Below are 13,348 nucleotides of genomic sequence, written 5' to 3'. Positions count from 1 at the left end.
AATCAGCTACCCAGTTCTGTAAAGTCTGTGCTAAGTTGTCACAAATGATGGTCTTCAAAAGAATTTAGGTCAAGTAAACACTTGGCAAACAGACATACAGTGGTGAACTAGGAAGTCCATGTAGGCACCTCTGAAGCTCTGCAGGCAAACAGGAGTAATTGGAAAGCAAAGTGGGCTGCAGTGTGATCCTCCAGCAAACTCTTAACTGCAAGGAACTTCCAGGGGCCCAGAAGCTCAGCTAGAGGATCAGTGTATGTCACTGTTGGACACGAAGTAGAAGTGTGGATTCAATCACAGCAGCCAGAGCGAGATCAGAAAGCTTTATTATCCAAACTCTTCAGCTTTTTATAGGGTATTAAGATACAGGTTTAACATGATTGGTAAAGGGAACATCACCTCTCTGTCCCATTGGTGGGACAAGAGAAAAATACACTAATCACAGCTGTACAGAACTGTTGTGAGAAAATGAAATTATTTACAAAAATAGTGCTTGAGCAAGAGATGTTCTCAAGAGACTTTCCCTTGGGAACAGATCAGCCACTGACAGGCTGGAACGCTCTCAGACTCAGAAAAATCAGGCCCACAAGAGTAGGTCACTTCACACAGCACTATTCTATCCTATCCTCAGTCATTTTATGAGAGGTTTTCCAAGATATCATGTGCTCAGTAAAGACTGCTCTGTGTTGGAAGAAAGTATTGAAATTAGTCTGATTGTGAGAAGATCTGAGATGACTGCAAATGTGAAATGAGATGACCTGAAAATGTGTGGACCAGAAAAGGACCTGTTGCTTCAAGAAGGCTTCTTCCAGCTGACACCAGAGGTGCAACATAGATCTTGTCTTGCTCATTGTGGGAATCCTGGCATGGAAGCACCATCACCCACTGTAGATATTGCTCAGTTTTAATAGTGACATGCCCACTAGTTTTTCAACTGTTGCAGAAACACCCCTGAGCTTGGACATTTTAGTCAAGTTTTTACTTCTGTACTTCTATTTCCAGTTTTTAGTGCATTGTCCAGACACTGTGCAGAGGCAGTGGCTGACAGGAGGCCAGACAAGGGTGAGAAGGAAACCCAGTCTGCTCTGGCATGCTCCTTCCAGCCACATAGTTGGCAAGCAGCAGCTTGTAATTTTGGCTGTAATTTTACAGCCTAGCTGCCCATACCCCTTTGCTGTGCATGGCGCCGGGCTCTTTGCTTCTGGCAGAGGCTTGACTTCTCATCTCCCAGTCCTCACCATGGGCTTGCTTGCTTTAGGCTGTCCAGATGCATCAGTGCTTTCAGGTTTAGGAGCTGTACAGATGGGGTTGTCCCCAGGTAGAAATGCTGCTGGGACATGGGCTACACCCCAAAGAAACAGACCTCCCAGGACTCCCTTTCCTGGATGTCTGCTTTTCCTCCAACTATCCCAATACAGCCATGGTTGTCTTGTGGCTCGCCCTGTGTCTTTTCCCAGCAGAATGGACAAGCTGCCCTCAAGCAAAATAGCAGAAATCTGATCCCAGGATACAGATGTTTGGCCTAATACAGATATAGCTGTATGATGCAGTTTTTTCTTGATTCTTTTGTCTCCCACTTCATCCCTGTGCATCTCCTACAGGACCACCATGAGATCACATCATTTATTTTCAGGAAGATGGGAAATTCTATGCTGCATTTTTAATTAATCTCAGGTCTCCAAGCTGAAAACAGAAGTTGAGAGTACAACAACAGCTCTAAATGAAGCTAAAACCAAAAGCATCTCACCCTTTCTAGCTCCTTGTGCTCTAGGAGGCACACTTAGCACCAAGTGTGGGCAGCTTCTACCTCACACACAATGCCAAGATGCTTTGCTTCTCTGCTAACCTCAGTCAAAATCCCTTTCACCATAAACAAAGACCATTATTCTTTCCTTATTTTGGAGACCTCGCTAGAAAGCAGAAGGGCACCTTTTGTTCTTCTGTCATCAGGAGCAGCAATGGGAAAAGATGATAATCTCCATCATTAGCTGGCCCAGTACTTCCTTCTGTAAGATCTAGTTTATACTTGCTTCTAACCTCCCCAAACTCCAGCTGTCAGGACAATGTCTTCTGCCTTACATATCTGGCTCAGATTCAGGTATTTTAAGAAAGCTTCAGCTAAAATGATCATCTGGTTCTAAAAATACACTTAGCAGACAAAACACTATGCGTGTCTTGAAAAGATGCACTGTAGTTTTGCTGTTGTGACCGTTTGCTTTGGAAGAAAAAGAGCCTTTTTACCAGAAAGCAGTGAGCTCAGCATCCTGCCACCAATGGGCCTTTTGCTGCCACAACCATGAAACTTGTCCAAGATTCCTTTGAAAAAAAAATTAAAAATCAGTTCTCAAAGCCCCAGCAGCATGTGCATGTAACAAGCCTAGTATTTAGCAGCTAAAAATCCTGTAAATCCTCCATGGACTGCATCGTTCTGCCCGAGCTTCCAGGTGCTGCATCGAGCGTCCAGCTGGAGCAAGGCAATGGTGCATTAACCAGCTGAAGCAAAAGCAAAATTCCTCACAGATCTGTTGTTAACATAGCAGGAATTTTTATTTATATAAGGACTACAGATGTGTGACCCACAGCTTGGTGTGGCTGCACAGTCAGTGCTCTGGGATACAGAGCACAGAACAGGGGAGACTCACAATATGTTTGCTCAGTGTCATCCCATATTGCAGCTGAAATAAAAAGGGTTTATTTGGAGTTCAGCCTTACAGGCTGCATGCATGCTGCTTATTTTGAGGCAGACTCGTAGCCCATGCAAACTACTTACTTTGGGGATTGCTGCTGTTTCTCAAGAGGTAAATCCTGGCTGCAGCCTCAGCTTTAAAGGGCTCTGTGCTTCCCTAACAAGCTCTGTAACAGTTCAGCAGCTTCCATCTGTCTTGTCAGTCCTACTCTTGGCTTCCTGTAGAAAAAAAAAAATGTCCCTGGCTCATTTCTAGAAGGGACTGAGTGTTGCCCACTTGATGAACAGATACATTTGCAGGCAGACTGAGTACAAGCTGCTTGAAAGGAAAATATGCACCCAGGAATAAGGTTTCCTAGTCTGACCGAGTGCAGATGTATCTGTAAATGGAAATAGATCAATTATTGATTTTGAGCTGCAGCAGAGCTTTTGTACTGAGGAAGCGAAATCCTCTGTGTTTGCTATAAATCTTGGGTTTGCTGCTTGCAAAACCTTTAATCTCTTTTCATCACTGCAAGTTAAATCTCTAGTTTTACAATCTCTAAAAGCAGCACCCGACATTTTCCAAAGAGCTCTTCAAAAGCCACAAGAGTAAAGAGTAGGTGCAAAATCACAGCAGGCTTCAGCTCTCCAGGGATGACCATGAATGCCAACAGGAAAAGGGAAAGTGTCCAACCTCAGTACATAGATGCTGGACTCCAATCCCATTTCTTCTTCATCTGTATTTGCCACCACTGTTTCGATGGCCCATAATGCCCTTCAGAATGACAGAAAGGGATCAGTAAGTCTTCTCCTAGAGGGAGAAGGCTGAGCAGCCTGCAGGCTGTCACCAGTTCCTAAGCAGTTTAGAAGCTGTGTTTTCTGAGAGACAATCATTTAGCCTAAGGTGAGCAAATTTCAGAGGAGTATCACAGTTTCTAGGTCAGGGACATGACTTTTGATCTACTCCCTCAGCCACACTGCAGGAGTGGCGAGAGCTCATTTCCAGTCAACCCTTTCCTGGCTCCTCAGCTGCTGGCAGCTCTGGGATGGGAGAATTCATGCAACAGACATCTTTAGAAGCTGCTCTTTGCTCTTCACTGTGTCTGCAGAGCAATCTTCTCCTACTACACTTACCTCTTCTCCCTGTTATGGAAATGTAAGCAAATACTTGGGATTAAGGTAACAGAATTGTGACAAGAATTGTGTCATCCAGATCTGCCCATGGTAGTTTTCTCTCTGTCTTCTGTATCCTGAATCTTTCACATGAGTGTTAGGCTTATTCCAGAAATCAACACAACTACTGAGCTGGAGTAGATCCCAGGACTGAGACTCTTGTCAGGAGCACCCCAGGTTTTGGGCCACCTGAGCAGCTCTAAGCATGTCTCCCTTTCCACAGTGGGCATAAAAGAATGCACAGGTGGTGAGCAATTTTCCATGAGGATCTACCAGTCCTGCAGAGCTGTGTGTGGAAACACAACAGGTTCATCTCTTTCTGAAGCACTCACCCAGTGCTGAACCACTGAGTGAGGAGATAAATAAATGCATACCTGGCATCAGCCATCTTAGGAGACTTCAGCAGATACAGAGGCTGACTCCTGCTGGAGATGTGCCCCATGCACCAGCCTGATAAGGACTAAACTACCATCCTGGTACATGAAGGGTAGGTATCAAGTGCAAGTGTGTCCATTTACACCAGAAAGTAAGTTTCCCTAATGAAGGAAAGAAGCCTAGCCTTAATTTTCTTGAGTTTTTCTTCTACTCACAATAAAGCCTGCTTTCACAATTTCAAACAAATGTTTAGAGAGCACAAGCTGCTGCCTTGGTGGAATGTGGTTTAAAAGCAGCTTAAATTAAAGAAATAAAAGGCAGAAATCCAAGAGAAGTAGACCTTTTTTCTTGAAATTTCAAAATGAAAAAAATCAGCAATACAGTGATTTCCACAAAAAGTGTTTTCTACATTTCATGAACAAACATGAAACCCACGTGCACTACAGACCAATTCATTGCCAATCTTTCTGCCTGCTCAGATTTTTATAAGCTGTTGGAGGCAACAACTGGATTGCTGATGGAGACAAGTTGGATTGCTTGTCTGACAAGCAATGTCAAATCATAATCAGAAGACAGGAATGTTTGGCAATGAGGATGATGCCATTAGAGCTGCAAGAATGAAGAGACTGGATGAGAGCTTTAGCTGCAGGGTAAGCTTGGGCTGAGAAACATCCTCTGTGATGGTCCAGGCAGGGGAGCCTGCAGCAAAGGAAAGGTGGGTGATGATGGCTCATGAGCTGCAAGAAAAAGCAAGCCAGGTTAGTTGGGGCTCTGAGCAACCTTTCTAGTGAAAGGTGTCCCTGCCCATGACAGGGGCATTGGAACGAGATGATCTTCGAGGTCACTTCCAATCCAAACCACTCTATGATTCTGAGAGGAAGCAAAGTTAAATTCTCTGGGCAGGTGTAGCTACAGGCACAATGTGATTACTTAACCATGGCAAAGTCTTTGTGGGATCAGACAACCAGTACTCCTGCAAGCAGAGGGATGTACCCTTGAGAATTCACAAGAACTTTGAAAAAACAAGCTGCTGTCCAAAGCCACAGTAAAAACTGCAGTAAATTCCAGCAAAGGTAGCACTTGAAAAATGAAGAAATGTAGTGCACTTCTCAGTGTTTAGGGATGGAAGTCCTTGCAAAGCAAGGTATTACACAAATCACTCTTAAGTCATTAAAAAAAGCCCCCAAAAAACAAGAGAAAAGAAAGAGAGAATTGACAATACGTGTTCTTCATCCAGTAGTACCTCAATTACCTTGATAAGTGAAACTGCTTCCATTGCTACATGGGTGGTAACCTGGGAGTTTAGCAACACCCAATACACACAGAATATTTTTATGCAAGAATATTTTTATGCAATGCTCTGCAAACTGTCAACAACTCATGGCTTTCCAGCTGATGAACCTTTGCAGACCTTTGAAAATGAGGACATCCAGTGGCTGAATGTTATAACTAGGATTTTCATCAAGGATTTATGTCTGGGGTAGAACCTCACCTTGTGAGGTAAGTTGTGCCGAATTTCTGCCCTTCACAGAGACCTGAAGTAGGCCATGTGTGGGGCAAAGGCTTTGACAGAAATCCTCTGTGCTGGGGTGAATTCTCCTTAATTATAGGGCTTCATGGTTGTAACAAACTGAGGCAAGCTCCAATCACTCAGTAACACCTAGAATATGGTTCCACCTTTCTTTCTCTGCTTCCCTGTCATCATAGTCTTATGTTGATATTTACATTAAAAAAGAAACAATTAAAAACAAACAAAAAAATGCAAGCTCCCAAATCCCATCATTTTCTTTAGGTCTTTTATTTAGTTACAGAGAGTAAACACGGTTGTGAGTTTTAGAAACTCTCAGCACCTAGCCAGTCCCTTTGGAACCAATCAGTACAGCAAGTGTTGCACACCATGCTTTTTGTAATTTAGCCTTAGATATACCAATTTGAATACCTAAACCTAGTTCCTATATCACAATAATATTTAAAGACCAGATGCAGTAATTAATTTACATAGTAATTAATATACATAGTGTAGGAGAATAACTAAAATAATAACAGATCAAATTCATGCTTTCCTGCCATGAAAGCACAGTAATGCATGACCCAACAATATCACGTTCTAGGACAAGAATATTGTTTGTGCCTTGTACAGAACATAGGAGAAGCAGAATGAAAATATGAAAAACTAAAGTAACATCTAAAGAAAATAGGCCACTGGATTTTGTGCACGTTTTCAGGCCATGAATTCCCCTGGGGAATGGCCCGTATAACATGTATATCACCGGCTGCTAAAATAAACACCTCATCCAACATTAGGCACGGAATTTCATTTGGCACTGAATGTGGCAGCTGAGAATTGTGAAACTCTGCTGATTTTCCAGGATGAGCTGGGTAAGACCAGCAAGAAGAAAAACCCCTGCCTTCCTCTAAAGCTGCTTTAAACAAATGTCACTCTGGACTGCATCTACATGCCCCAGAGTAATCCCTTCAAGATTTTTCAGGTAGTGCTTGATACAATCCATACCTCTGAGCCAGCAAAGCCAACGATTTAAAACAGAGGGAAAAGAACATCCCAGACCTTCTCCCATCCTCACCATCCATTCCAACATGGAAACGGAGTCACTCGGTTGGAGGGAAAACACGGACTGGATTTCGCCTGGACTATGGAATGGAGTCAGTGAAATCCCCACCTTCTGCTCCCACTGTTTTTTTCTGGTCTAGGCTGATTGTAGTTGCATTGATTAAATCTCCCCACCTGAAGAGATGTAACCTGCTTATCAGCTCACTCCAGGACAAAATGTCATTGCAATTTAAGCCTATGTTACTATAGCTTTGTCCTCCTCTCCCGTGCCAGCCAGCGCTAATGCTCATGCAGGCACATTAAAGATGGTTCATGCAAGCTGATTCAACTGGAATACTATCCAGCCATCATTAGTAGCTGAATCTGCACTCTGAACTACTTCATTCCCCAATTCCATGGGACAAGTTCCAATTCAATACACTTCTCAGAAGTTGCATGTTTTTAAACTGAAGCTACACTTTCAGTCCAAGCTTAAACCACTTGACAATGAGTTACTTTAGGCTTATACCACTATGTCAGAAGTGAGCCCTTGAGATCAGCAAAAGAGAGGGTTTAGCCCTGAAACTCCCCAGCAAGACAAGACAATTCTCTCACATTTTGCCAGTGCTCTTGCAGCTGAGCACAGGCTGAACCATTTCTCAGAGGGCTTCAGGTCAATTTTGACCATCCTGAACCACTCTTCAGCCTAGACCGCTCTAGTTAGAGGCTTCTACTGAAAAAAAAAAAAAAAAAAAAAACAAAAAAACCAAACCAAACAAACAAAAAAAACCCTCTTCTGTTTGGCCTCCCCCAAGCTCTCCTGTGCATTGGTCAATTGGTCACAGCTGTGGGGTAAGAGGGTAAGATAAAGCTTGTGGGAAAGCGAACTGATATGAGAAATACAAAGAAACAGACCAGTTTTTTATTTCATTGGTTTTGAATGCTGAATCAACACAGCATATAGTACATGAGCATTAGATCTGATTGAAGAAAGGAGGTGGAAATGTTTGGTCAGCAGTTTGGGAGTCTATTTTTACCAATTTGGCTCTTGGCTTCGTCAGAAAAACACTCAGCTTGGTGCAAAGAAGGTGCCAGGAACACAGAGCAAGAGATGAGAGAGAGGCTATATCAATGCCAGTTTTGATCAGTTCACATTGTTCTATCTTAGACATTAAATGTTTCAGCTTTTTCGTGTGGGAACTATATTTAGAGCTCATAAAAATGAAATGGCGAGCAAAAAGCGTGCTGGGCAGTACCAGGAATTTACTTTCTTTGAAGGAGGGATGTAGTGTTCACAGACTGACTCTTCCAGAATTATAACACATTTTTCTTCTCTGGGTTGGTTTTTACAAAGAGCAGAATGAGAATCCAACATAGATTTCTGGACCCAGCATTAAAAGGTTCCTGTATGATAGGTGGCATTTGGGGTGGCCATGCCTGCTGGCTAACAACACATAAGCTTCTGCTGTCTTTCACACATTGTAATGTGGAAGCAAAGAGAGTGAGTGAGAAATTCAGGCTATTTTTCTCCCCATTCCTACTATTGTTCTCTGTGTCTCTAATATCTTATATATTTTCTGGACCATTAGTGTCATACTCAGCTACTTATTTGATTTTACATTGTGTTAAGGAAACCACTGTACTAAGCAAAGTCAAGTCAAGGTTCCCAGTCAAACCGAATTGCTCTTTGCTCCTCCACAAAGGTTATTTTAATTATATAAACTTCACGGAGGAGCTCATGAGGCGCACCTAAATTACAGACAGCAGGCAGGGACAGGTGAGGAAAAAGTGGCTTGGAACTCTGAGAGGTGTTGCAACCTGTGCTGAAACATAAGAGAACTGGCAAAACAACTGAATACCAGAACGTGCTTTTCTTCCTTCAACAGCACTGTGACATGTTTTTTTTTTACATAGAGCCTTACCAGCTCACAAGAACTCCATCCTGAAATTAGAAAGATCTTTTCAATTAGCATAGTTTTATGGCTAGATTATCCAGGCTTTATACAAAGTTTCTGCATTTCATTGAATTCATTATGAATGCAACCACAAAGCATGTACTTATTTCTCTAGAGGCTGCTTTAGATTATATGTTGACAAATTATATATTGACAGATTACACACTGTCAAGCAACTCATCCTTGCATTCCCTTTCACCAGCCCATCAGACAGAAACCTCACTGTACCCAGGCTGAAAATGACAAAACAACCACATTATTTCCTGCTCATGTGTCTAATTTGCTTTCAAAGTGCCTGTTTTCATCTGAGAGGCACAAAGGCAAAAATATTGTCATCCTTTCTACTTCAGGGAGAAAAAAATGGCTAAGCACTGTAAGTAAAAAAACAACAGTGAATATGCATTTTGATTTTTCCAACAGTACAAAGTTTATAAAGCCATTATTGATGTAAGAATCAACCTCAGATGTCTCTGGAGGTGACTAAGTACTCCCCGCTTCCACTTTGTATGGTATAAAAACTGTTCTTTTCAGCTGAAAACATTCAGAAAGTTATGTAGCACCTATGGCTCATCCTCTACAGAACAAAAATATAAATAAAAAAAATCCCTATTCTCCTTTAATATAAGCTGGATGCTACAACATAATTTTGTCTGTATCAGCCTGAGCCAGTGATCTAGATCTAACCCAGCTGTCTGTAAAAGAACACAGAAAATATAAGACAGAATTTCTGGCTATATCCTGCTGAGGTTTGAAAATAGTGAAGCAACATACACTGTGTTTTGAAGAGATTCATCCATACATTCACCAGATTTGCTTAAATTTTTTAAGTCCTAATGGACACAAACTATGCTTAACATATTGAGAAATAACAGATGTATATCACAGACCTTTGGTTCTCCACTTTAATGATAGCGGATTTTTTTACTGGACTTAATGGACTGCGATATTGCAATTCATCTGACTGTTTGAGTGCATGTTGCCATTCCAGTGTTTCTCATGTTCCAGCATAATTTTCTAGAATAAATTTCATGTGTTGCATATAATCACAGATTTAAACAGTTCAGCTTCAGAGCTATCAGCTGCTGACCAGTCATGGAAACAGCCTTTGCACAGCTACTCATCCGCTGACACCCATTCCACTCCAACACAAGCACTACAGAGGCATTAATAAAGAGATAGGATCTTTTCCTGATGCTCAAAAAACAGATTCTGAAGGGATTATCCAAGCAATGGAAAATCGCCCATCCACTGCAGTGTTTAGGGTGAACATCTCCACTCAGATTTATTCTCCAATCAAAGTCTGGGGGACTTCAGTCGATGACTCCTATAAACATTCCCCTAAAGTAAGCATTACCACCTTTCTGTCCTGGCAGCACTGGGTTTCTCTAACTTTTTGGAACACCCATTTTGATGTTTTATCTCATGCAAGCAAGAGAGTTTTAGGTGACCTAACAACCTGCTTTATTTAGAACAGGTAAAAACAGGGTGAGTCTAAAGGGCCAATGAAGCTCCCCATGAAGAGAAGCAGTGAGCCTTATAACCTGTACACAAATACATTATGGCATATCTTGAAACTAATGTCACTCTCTTTCAAACTTCTGCACTTAGTTTTCTGTAGTGGAAAGTGGCAGGCTATTAGCAGCACTCTCAAGTGAATTGCTGGCTCCTCCTGAACGAAACCTGGAGGTTTGCTGCTTGCCACAGCCACACTGCCAGTCACCGGGCTGTACCGCAGGGACTGGTGTGACAAGAGGATTTATTTCACATAGCCCATATGGAAAATCATGGGGCTCTTGCAAGGCATTTGGGGAATTCTTCCCTCTAGCAAGTCTTCCTCTTATTTAACAGGGACAAGTGACACCTGATTAAATTGCAAAAAATACAAGCACAGACATTGCTCTCTGGTCTTTGTAGACTGCTGCGCTGAGGCTACCAGAGCTAGGTGTGGTCTTGTAACATGGTTACTGCTGCTTTGGAGTATCTTGTCTTCACTAGATAAAGTAGCACAATTTTCTTCCTCTGTGAAAACACAAAAAAAGACCAGCCTTTTTTAAAACCTGCCAAAAGGCATGGGAGCCAGGGTTAGGTGAGCAGAGGACAGCATGTTTGTCTACTCACCTCCAAATAGGCACAGCCCACTCATCATGTGAGGCTATAAGCTGAGCTGTGACAAGCAATACCTGAGAGCAAGGCAGGTTTTGGGCAAAGAGAGAGCCTCCTTTCCGATTTTCTTAAGTCCCATTTTCAAGCACAGGAACTGAAATTTGACTTTATAAACCTGAATTTGAAGCACTTGCTTTCAGGAACACAAGCACCATCTCACACTTAGCAACAAATCAGCAAGTCAAAGTGCAAAGAAAACAAATTTAACAGATTGAAAAGTATGAACGAACACTTGAAGACAGAAAACCCATCCTCATTTTTTTGTATTATTTTTGGGATATATTAGCAAGGAACAGCTGCATCTCTAAAACTAGGAAGCTTTCATTTCCTGTTCGAGTGCCATGAAAAATAAAAAAATGCCACTAGAAATACATTTATGGAATTACCTGTAATGAGGAACAGGGAATAGCTTTGATGCTGGAACTATGGTGACACCCCTAAAAACAAGAAAAGGAAAGCATGCACGTACAATACAAGAGAAGGCAGAGTATATGCACTAGGGCTTCTCACAGAGACATTTCTTTGTGCAGCATTGCTATATTGCATCAGGAGGAAGGGTTATAATAAAATGAGGAGGCACAAAGACAGACTGCAGGATCTGGGTGAACAGAGGAGGTTGGGGGTGGGATGGCAGGTAAGGACACAGCAGGCTTTGTATAAAAAAAGAGGTAGAACCAAAACTCACCTTACTCAATGTTACTGGGAGACCTGTCAAGGCACAGAACTACACAAGCATTTTGGATGACAGATTGAAAAAACTTTATATTATTCTTGACCTCTCAGAGGTTTCTCTGATTTTTCAGATTTTCCATGCTTGTAGTTTGGCATCTGTCTTGAGGAAATAAACCCTCTAAGCTGTACACCAACATTCTTGGAAAGGGGCTGTTAAGGCAGAAATGACCCAAACAATAATTTTCATAATTGCCCAGAGGAGTTACAGAGTCCAACTGCACCCAGCTTCAGGAGGAAACAGGGACCTGGTTCTCACAGCTTCTTTGCAACACTTGAAACCCTCTGTAACAATCTTTCCTGGCCCATGGAGCAACCACCAGAAAGGATGGACAGGAAGTAGGGACAGGAGCCATGCTCCAAGATGGGCACAGGAGCTGGGATGCACAGCACCCATCTGACTCCTTACCACCCTCAGGAGCGTGGTCTTGTGGTGATGCTGTTAGCCTTCTGCTGTCAAAATTTTTACCACATTCTGTTACCTCTTAACTACCTTAAAAAGACCGAATAACCTTTAAACTTAAGTAAGCAGGATGTATCTCAGAACATAGTAAGGAAAAGGCAGCTCTTTGCTCTCTTCCCACAGCTAAGACCCCTAAATTCCCCAGCAGCAGCATGATGACAGAGAAAGCAGGGAATAATGGATGGGCATCCAGGAAGACAGCACCAAGGAAAAATGTCTTTTCTCCAAGGGAAACAGTAGTGCCATAGGAAATGGTCATTTGTTGAGAACTATAGCAATTCGCTCCTAGGAAAAAACCATTATACTCAAAATTATTCAACAGATTATTATAAATAAGGGATAAGAGATGAAGCTTCCTGTTGCAAGCAATGAGAAAAATACTGGTGAAAAAGAATGGCTGTCTTCTCACTGACCAGATCAAAGATATCAGTGGGTTTTAACTATCAAGAACTAAAAATATAAACAGCTGCTGCTAGTCACAGCAGCACCAAAAACATGGTCTCTTACATCCTTGGTTTTTCCCTTAAATCTTCAGAAAAAATCCTTTCTGTGCTGTAAGTGCCGTAATTTTGAGAAAATGATACCATGTTTTCAAAGCTTAACACTGACTTATATGCAAAATATAGCTCAGTCTTATTTAAACAATCTAGAAAAACACTTCATACATTATGCATGAGTTCTTCAACAAAGCTCTTGATACAGATTATAGAGAAATAAGATACACTGAGTGTTGAAAGTTTTGATAACACTGAATGATTAACTAACTTCATAGTAAATCAAACTCTAAGGTTTTCTTGAGGAAACTCTTTCCTACGCTTCTCTTGCTAGGCATGCCAAAGGGATTCAAGCTCTCAGTAATGAAGGACATGTTGCTGTACCAACAGCAGAGCAAACACAGGTACAGCTTACTACAGCTCTCCAGATCAGGAGAGCCTCTTCTGGAAAAGGCATTCAATACAGACCAGAGACATTTCTCTTCTTAGGGACCCAAGCTTTGCTGAGAATGTTAAATTTTAACTTCTTAAGACCACTGAAACCTTTAATGATCCCAGTCAACCCTGAACATACATGGGATTTTCTGTTCCAGCTGGATCCCTATATGTCTATGGGGCCTGACAGAACTCATCCAAGAATACTTAAAAAGCTGGCTGATGTCATCACAAGATATCTCTCAATGATTTTTGAGTGGTCTTGGGAGCCTGGAAAGGTCCTAGCTGACTGGAAGCTGGCAAATGTTGGCCCAGTTTTCAAGAAGTGCAAGAAGTACGAACTTGGAA

At 41.9% G+C, this 13,348-nt stretch overlaps 1 long non-coding RNA gene across 1 annotated transcript; it reads right to left on the bottom strand.

Annotated features, from left to right (window-relative positions):
• Nucleotides 1-309: 309 nt before the first annotated feature.
• LOC147654668 (uncharacterized) lies at nt 310-5,151 on the bottom strand. The gene is made up of 2 exons (XR_015282832.1): nt 2,768-5,151; nt 310-2,313 (listed from the first exon to the last, which is right to left on the bottom strand). It is a non-coding gene; the product is annotated as an uncharacterized LOC147654668 (long non-coding RNA).
• Between the last annotated feature and the right edge of the window lie 8,197 nt (nt 5,152-13,348).

This window comes from Cyanistes caeruleus, chromosome 2 (genome assembly GCF_971803275.1).
Source record: "Cyanistes caeruleus chromosome 2, bCyaCae1.hap1.1, whole genome shotgun sequence".
Taxonomy (NCBI): domain Eukaryota; kingdom Metazoa; phylum Chordata; class Aves; order Passeriformes; family Paridae; genus Cyanistes; species Cyanistes caeruleus.
Note: the sequence above shows the minus strand (reverse complement) of the source record. Positions and strands in the feature narration are given on the sequence as shown.